Here is a 7,752-nt window from a genome sequence, read left to right as displayed (position 1 = left end):
AGCCTTTTGCATGTGGGTGCCTGCGTATTGGTATGAGTTTGCGCCAGTATAAGATTGTAAACAGGTTTTTCTTATATTAAAGGAAGACGGCAACTGAGGAGCTCTGATGGCGCGCACGCGTAAGGGACTAGGCTGAAGGGTTACTTCGTGTCGAATGCAGAATTGACGCGGCTAGGGTTTTTTTACTGTTTTGGCACAGCATCACCGTCGCGGTCACTGCACAGGGACAATTCAGCTACTGCACCTCCATTGGATTCTCCACCCGTCGCTTTCGGTCGCCGTTCAGGAGACAGTTATGGCTGACAATATGGAGCTAGAGGCGGTGGACTACACGGAGGATCCTTCGCCGGACAAGGCTATTTTCGGGAACCCTAGCTTTGCAACTCGCTCACAGTTTGCACCTTCCTCATCAACGAATGCTCCGGATCTACCGCAGTACCCGCCCTCTGTCTCGCTGGCCGTTCACCGCACTCCTCAGACTATTGCTGGAACAAACCCTATCGATTCACCGCAATTTGAGGTCCCCCCGCTCTCGCCGGGCTCTCTGCATTTTCTGGCTACACATACGCCCCCTTCGCCCTCTTTTGATCCGCTCTCCCACCCCCTCCTTTCGGTGCCCTCCCCCCCTCCGCCGGTTCCCCCTGCAACAAATCCCTCTTCTTCGGGAGTCCGACCCTCCGGCTGCTTCGAAACCCCTGCTGTCAAAATTAAGCCCGCAAAACCCCCATCTCTGGATGGTATTACCAATCCCCTGGTCGACCATCCGTCGGCTCCTCGCACCTGCAAAAAGAAGATCAAGTGCATAAAGGCTACGGCAAAAGACATTACCATAAAGTTCGACGAATCGAAGCCTCTCGGCGACCTCATGGACATTGCCAACACTGTACTGGTAGGGCATGTCAGGGGAAGGGCATACTCGGTGAAACGGCTCACTCAATGGGTAAAGGAGATCTGGGGCGGTGTTCTATTCGACCTTCCTGTGGTCCATGTTCTCCCCAGAGGATGGTTTTCCCTTCATTTCTCCAAGGAAAGTCACACAAATCTGGTTTTGGGCAGATACTGGCATATTGAAATGGCCCCGGTCCTCCTCAAAAGATGGAGTCCCCTCTTTGACCCAGATCGCGAACAGATCGGAGCCGGACCAATTTGGGTGCGCCTGCCAGGCCTCCCACTGCCGTTTTGGGCTGAAGAAGTCTTCATTAGGATCGGAAATGCCCTGGGGACTTACCTGGATTACGACCGCACATATGTTGAATCTGGGAACCGAACCCTAGCGCGGATATTGGTCCATCTAGACACCCGTGATGGACTCGAGGAACAGATCACTCTACAGTGGGGAAGGTGTATCAGAGTGCAGATACTTGACTATGAAGGAGTCCCCTTCCGTTGCAGACGATGTCACAAAGTGGGACACCTTGCGAAGGACTGTCCACTCAACAAGAAAGCAGAAGAATCTCCGAGGGTTACCCCGGCTCCAACCAGAACGACATCTCCTATTACCTCTCGACCTACCTCTTCGGGACCGCCCCCAGCGACAACCTCTCCTGCGGTCGATCCGGGACTTCGGCAACCCTCACCGCCAAGGACCAGGGCTCGCTCGGCAGCAGAAGCTGGTATGGTCTCGGGTACTCTTTCCCCCCCCTTGCATTCTTCTTTTGATGTTATGAATGAATGTGGATCCACCTCACAGACCTCCATGGTTCACTGTGCATTATCATCCCCCCCTGATTTGCACCACTGATCCCATCATTTCCACCTCCTCCCCCTTGGCTAGCCCCTCCCTATCACCCTCGGAACCCTCCCCACCTCATTCATATTTCCTTCGGTCCAGGTCTCTAGCCAAAGAGCCTCCCATCAGACATTCGGGTCTGGGCATTGCGGTACCAGAGGGTGGATCCATGAATACCAGAGGAAGAAAATCCCATCTCTCAAAGGCTATTAAACAAGCCGGGGCAGAGGTTGTATCAGGCCGGCAATCTACCATTGACGGGGTCCTTAGAGCAGGACACACCCCGAGAGGTGTTCCCCCATGAAGTGCCTATCCTTCAACTGCAGAGGATTGGCTAGTTCCTCCAAGAAACTAGCCATGAAGCGGCTCATTGAATCTGATCCTATCGATATCATCATGCTCCAAGAGACCCTCTGTTCCGCAGATCAGATTACTCGAGCCATGCAAGCCTTGACCCCTGGCTGGATCTTCTCTGCCATTGATGTCGTAGGCCGATCTGGAGGTCTGGCCATTGGTATTAACCCTCGCTCTATTAAGGTGGACTCGACTTGGGGAGGATCGGGTTTTCTGGGGCTTGACATATACTCTGCTGAACTTGGTATGAACCTTCGCATTGTCAATGTTTATGCCCCCTGCACCCAGAGAGAATCGTTCTGGCAGCATCTTCTACATCTCACCATAATGAGTGAAGACCGGGTTGTTATCGGAGGAGACCTTAATTTCTCTCTGGGATTCAGGGAGTCATGGGGTTCGGCAGCTCAAATTGACCCCATTACAGACTTCATGACCAACCTGCTTGAGCAAACAAATTTTATGGATATACCCATGCAGAGAATTCTTCCCACATGGAGGAACAGACGGGTAGGGGATGCTGCACTAGCCCGCAGACTTGACAGATTCCTTATGAAGGAGACACTCCTTCAGCGACTGCAACACTACAAACAATGGGTTGGCTCGGGGGGTTTGTCGGATCATACCCCAATATACCTGGAGATTCAGGGTCCTTTCAAGAAGCCCAAGGCACCCTTCAAATTTAATCATACCTGGCTGAAGGATCCATCATATGTCAAGATGATATCTGACTACTGGTCCTCACACCCTATCAACGGCACAGAATCACTTGCTAAAGGATTCTGTAGGAATCTCTCTGAAATTAAACATATATCTATTGTTTGGGCAAAGGAGAAACAGGCCCGAGACATTGCTCAGCTTACCCATATTGAAGCTGAATTATGCTCTCTCACCGACGAAAGGGGGTTGGGGTTCATATCAGCAACAGATAAATGCAGGCTGATTGAACTGGAGAATCAAAAAGCAAAGATCCTCAAAGAGAGAGAGGAATCCATAAGACTGAGGAGTAGGGCATTATGGATTCAAGCTGGGGATGAAAACACGAAGTTCTTCCATAGCTTTGCCAAGAGCAGGAAAGTAACAAATACTATCTGGAAGCTCCCTACCCCTGATGGTGAAATCGCAGATACTTTTAACAAGCTCGCTCATCTGGGCACCACTCACTTCAGGGAACTATACAAGTGTCCCCGTGAAGTAAATCTGCCTGATATCATTAATGTGGCAAATCACTTCCCGAGATTTGTGGAGGAAGATGACGTGGAGGCTCTAAATGATCCGGTCTCGGCAGAGGAGCTGGAAGGAGTACTGAAATGGTTCAAAAAAGATAAGAGCCCTGGCCCGGATGGATGGACCATTGAATTTTATTTAGCCTTCTATGATGTCCTGGGACAGGATCTGCTGGGCGTGGTCGAGGAGAGCAGAACTACAGGATCCATCTATCATGCCATCAATTCTACCTTCATTGCTCTCATCCCTAAATCTGACTCCCCTGAATCCTTCGATGATTACAGGCCTATCTCCTTGTGCAATTGCCTCTACAAAATCATCTCTAAGACTATTGCAAATCGTCTTAGACCTATCCTCTCCAGATCCATAGCCCCGCAACAATTCGCTTTCCTTGAATCTAGGCAGATTCATGAGGCCATAGGTCTGGCCCAAGAAGCTATACACTCCATTTGGTCCAGGCACCTTAAAGCCATCCTCCTCAAAATTGACCTCTCTAAAGCCTTCGACCGGGTCAGCTGGCTCTATATCAAAATGATCCTAATCCACCTGGGTTTTCCTCATGCCTACATCTCTTGGATCATGGCCTGTATATCCTCCCCTACTTTCAGCATCCTCATTAATGGCTCGGCCTCCCCCTTTTTTCATTCCGAAAGAGGGCTGAGACAGGGTTGCCCCCTATCTCCCCTGCTCTTCCTATTGGTCATGGAAGGACTTAGCCGTCTCATGGACTCTGCAAAGAGAGCTGGAGATGTCTGGGGCCTCCGCATATCCGATCTATGCTCTCTCACTCATCTGCTCTTCGTGGACGATGTTCTCATCCTTCTTGATGGCAGTGTTCGAGACTCTCGGACTTTCTCAAAGATCCTTCAACTTTTCTCTGCTGCTACAGGTATGCTACCAAATCAGTTGAAATCAACCATCACTTGCACTCGCACTTCGGTACAGGAATCCCAGCTAGCCCTTCAGCTATTCCCCTACAATGTTCTCCCTCTGGATAGAGGTCTCAAATATTTGGGTTTCAGACTGAAGCCTACTTGTCAAAGAATAGCTGATTGGGTCTGGTTGGTTGCCAAATTGGAAAAAAGACTCTCAGGCTGGAGCTTCAGATTCCTCTCTAGGGCTGGCAGATTGGTGCTCATTAAATCCGTCTTAGAGGCTACCCCGGTATTCTGGATGGCACTTGCGTGGATACCGAGGAATATCCTAGGACGACTGCAGCAGCTGTGCAACCGATACCTCTGGAATGGGAATCAGGACAAAAGAATATTTGCTTGGATTAGCTGGAAGAAAATCTCTTTGCCCAAAAAATGGGGTGGATGGGGTCTCAAAGACCTTCCTGATTTCGCTATGGCTCTTGCTGCTAAGATGGGATGGACTCTATTAACCAGTCAAAACCTATGGGCACATGTATCCTATCACAAATACATCTAGCCCCAGAATATTATGGATTGGGCTAGATTACCATCTTGGACATCGAAGGGATGCTCATCAATCTGGAAGGCCCTGATACATTCCCTTCCCCTCATCCGAGATAACCTAGTATGGAGAATAAATGATGGTACGCTGGGCAGGATTGGCCTGGATCCGTGGATTAATAGTGGGGGCAGACACATCCTCAACCGCGACCTCATTACACACCTTCATAATCGAGACATTCGGAATTTTGCCCATATCGCCGATCAACTGCGCACAGACATATTCTCCCAAGCTTGGAAATCGGCTCAGCAACTCGATCTCCCCCCGCAGTGGCATCAGGAATGGAGTGAATATATTCTTGCATTAACCGAATCCCATATCCGCATCAAACAAGGACCTGACGAACTTATTTGGTGTAAGGCGGATCATGGTATATACGCACCAAAGTTTGGATACAGAGCACTCATCACTCACAGAATACCTGATCCAATGCCATCGTGGTGGCATGCTATTTGGAAGCTTAATGCTCCACCTCACTCTAGATTATTTTTCTGGTGTGCCCTCAAAGGCATCGTCCCCACGGGCGATCAACTTACCCGAAGATCCATCTATGGTCCTTCCTGGTGTACATTCTGCAAGGCGACATCTGAGACCTCGGATCACATTTTCCTCCATTGTCCGGCTGTACACACTCTATGGAACAACATCTGCACACAACTGGGCATAGCGGGGAACTGGAATGGGGATGATCTCACGGGTGCATGGACTGCCTGGACCCACAGCCACCCGGGCTCCAAACTCCTAAACCTTCCCCTCGTGGCAACCTGGTACACTTGGCTAGCGCGGAATCGAGTCATATTCGAGGATCAGGCTGTAAATTGGCCCCGGACTGAAGCTACCATCATCGCCGCGTACCAAGAATTACCTGACCCTCCCCCCACTCGATCCAGGACGATACAGGCACAGCCCACTATTGATAAATCGACTCCGTGGGCCTTTTTCGATGGGGCAGCAAATCAAACGGGTTGTGGAGGTGGATTTGTACTGCATATAAATGAACACCACAGATACCTTGTAAAAATGGGATTCGGCAGAGGATCTAATAATTTTGCTGAGCTCTCTGCCATTCGAAATCTATTGCATTTCGCATTAACACATCAGTATACAAATCTTAACATATTTGGGGACTCAATGATGGTTGTTAACTGGATCAATAATGCCTCTATATGTCATACACACACTCTCAGCAATATATTATATGATGCTCTCACTCTCAAAGCAGCATTTAATCATTTCTCTTGTTTACACATTTACAGAGAACATAACAGCGAGGCTGACAAATTATCCAAAGAGGCCTCGATACTACCCAGAGGCGAATGGCTAATTGTGGAGCAGCAAGGGACTGAAGAACACAGGTTTTATCATAGGCCATACATAGACCAGAGAGAACAGCGGGACAACAGTCCCGATAGACGACAGTAATGAAGTATTTTTTGTCATGATGGAAAACTGTACATAACTATGGTTATTATTTTGTATGCAAATGGATCCTATGCGATCTCGAACAGGCTAAAACAGCCAGACACATATATGTATCTATCTTTTTTTGTAATATGCTCTGATATAGCACCCTGCGAGGTGGATTTTGTATGAACATCACAACAATGCCAAGGGCATCTACTTTATGTAATTTTCTAAACTTAATGAAAAATACTGATTTTTCCAGTGGAAAAAAAAAAAAGGAAGACGGCAACAGATGGTTTTTGTCCCACATTGGGTTTCCACCTTATATCATGGTGTTTATATGTGTTTCTTATGTGTGATGATCTGTTCTATTTTTACTGCACCTGGTTACTGTTTATATGGTTAATGAGGTTCTGATGCACTAATTAAAGATCAACATATGATGAATTAACTGAATCATAAGTTTATTGGATATATGCTAGTTGCATTAATCACAGTTGCGTGTACATGCGAGTTCCCTTAACTTAAGTAGTGTATATGAATCTGATTATGGAAATGAAAAAGTTATTGATTTGCTAATACTGATTCACCCCCCCTAGTGTTATTTCCAACAAATACTTGACATGTTATTTATGTTTCTTGCTTGCAAGGTTTTGACGTCGTTGAATAATTCGTGCAGGGTTCATGGTAGAAAATGATTCCCCATTTTATTTTATTTTTATTATTTCATCACAATGCAAGTATTCTTCGAACTCTGTGGTATTTTCCCTAATATATTCTATGGTTGCATTTTTTTACAGTTTTGTCTTCTTTTCTTTTGAAAATTTGCAGATCATGTCCCTAATGCTCATTATGATTTCGTCTTTTCTTTCATAAGGACTTCAATTTCGGCATGGAAGGTTCGGGGTTTTTCAAGTGGTTTTGGAAAGTGTGTTGTGCATCCCCTGCAACTTCCTTTCGGGTAAAGACCCTAATCTCTTTCCTCACTTTTGATGCCAAAATTTTATTAATTAAAATCAGCCACATAATGAATAAGAGAGTATTTGCTTACGCCAGGAATCTAAGAGTTTTAAAACGGGTCGTATTTTTTGTTATGGTTCAGTTTTCACCTTAATGGATCTTAGTATGGTTAAACCCCGTTATGTCATTAGTGAGTTTGTTTGCAAGCATGCACTATTAAATTTTCCCCTAAAAATAGTCTAATGATTCAAGTTTTCTTTTGAAATTTTAAGGCTCAACATTACTATGCATAATTTGGGCCATTTTGGTCCATTAGTAAATTTTCCAGTTTAGGGCGTATATAATTATGCTACCTTGGCGAGAGTTTATTGTGTCGAGAGGCGCTCTACAACCCAGTATGGGGTAGATCTCACACCAAAAACGTAAACGTAAACAACCTTGTATCGGGGTAGATCTTACACAAAATCATAAACATGTAAATGTGAAAGTAAACGTAATGTTTAACATTTAACATTTTAAATGAAATGTCAGTCCTATTTAAAAATCAATCTAATGATTAGTATGTATAAACACTATATAAATTTAAAATATAAAGAGGTTTACGA

This window comes from Pinus tabuliformis, chromosome J (assembly GCF_031772625.1).
Source record: "Pinus tabuliformis cultivar Carrire ecotype Pingquan chromosome J, CPIR1, whole genome shotgun sequence".
Lineage (NCBI taxonomy): Eukaryota > Viridiplantae > Streptophyta > Pinopsida > Pinales > Pinaceae > Pinus > Pinus tabuliformis.
The sequence above is the reverse complement of the archived record's forward strand: the minus strand, read 5'-3'. Positions refer to the sequence as shown.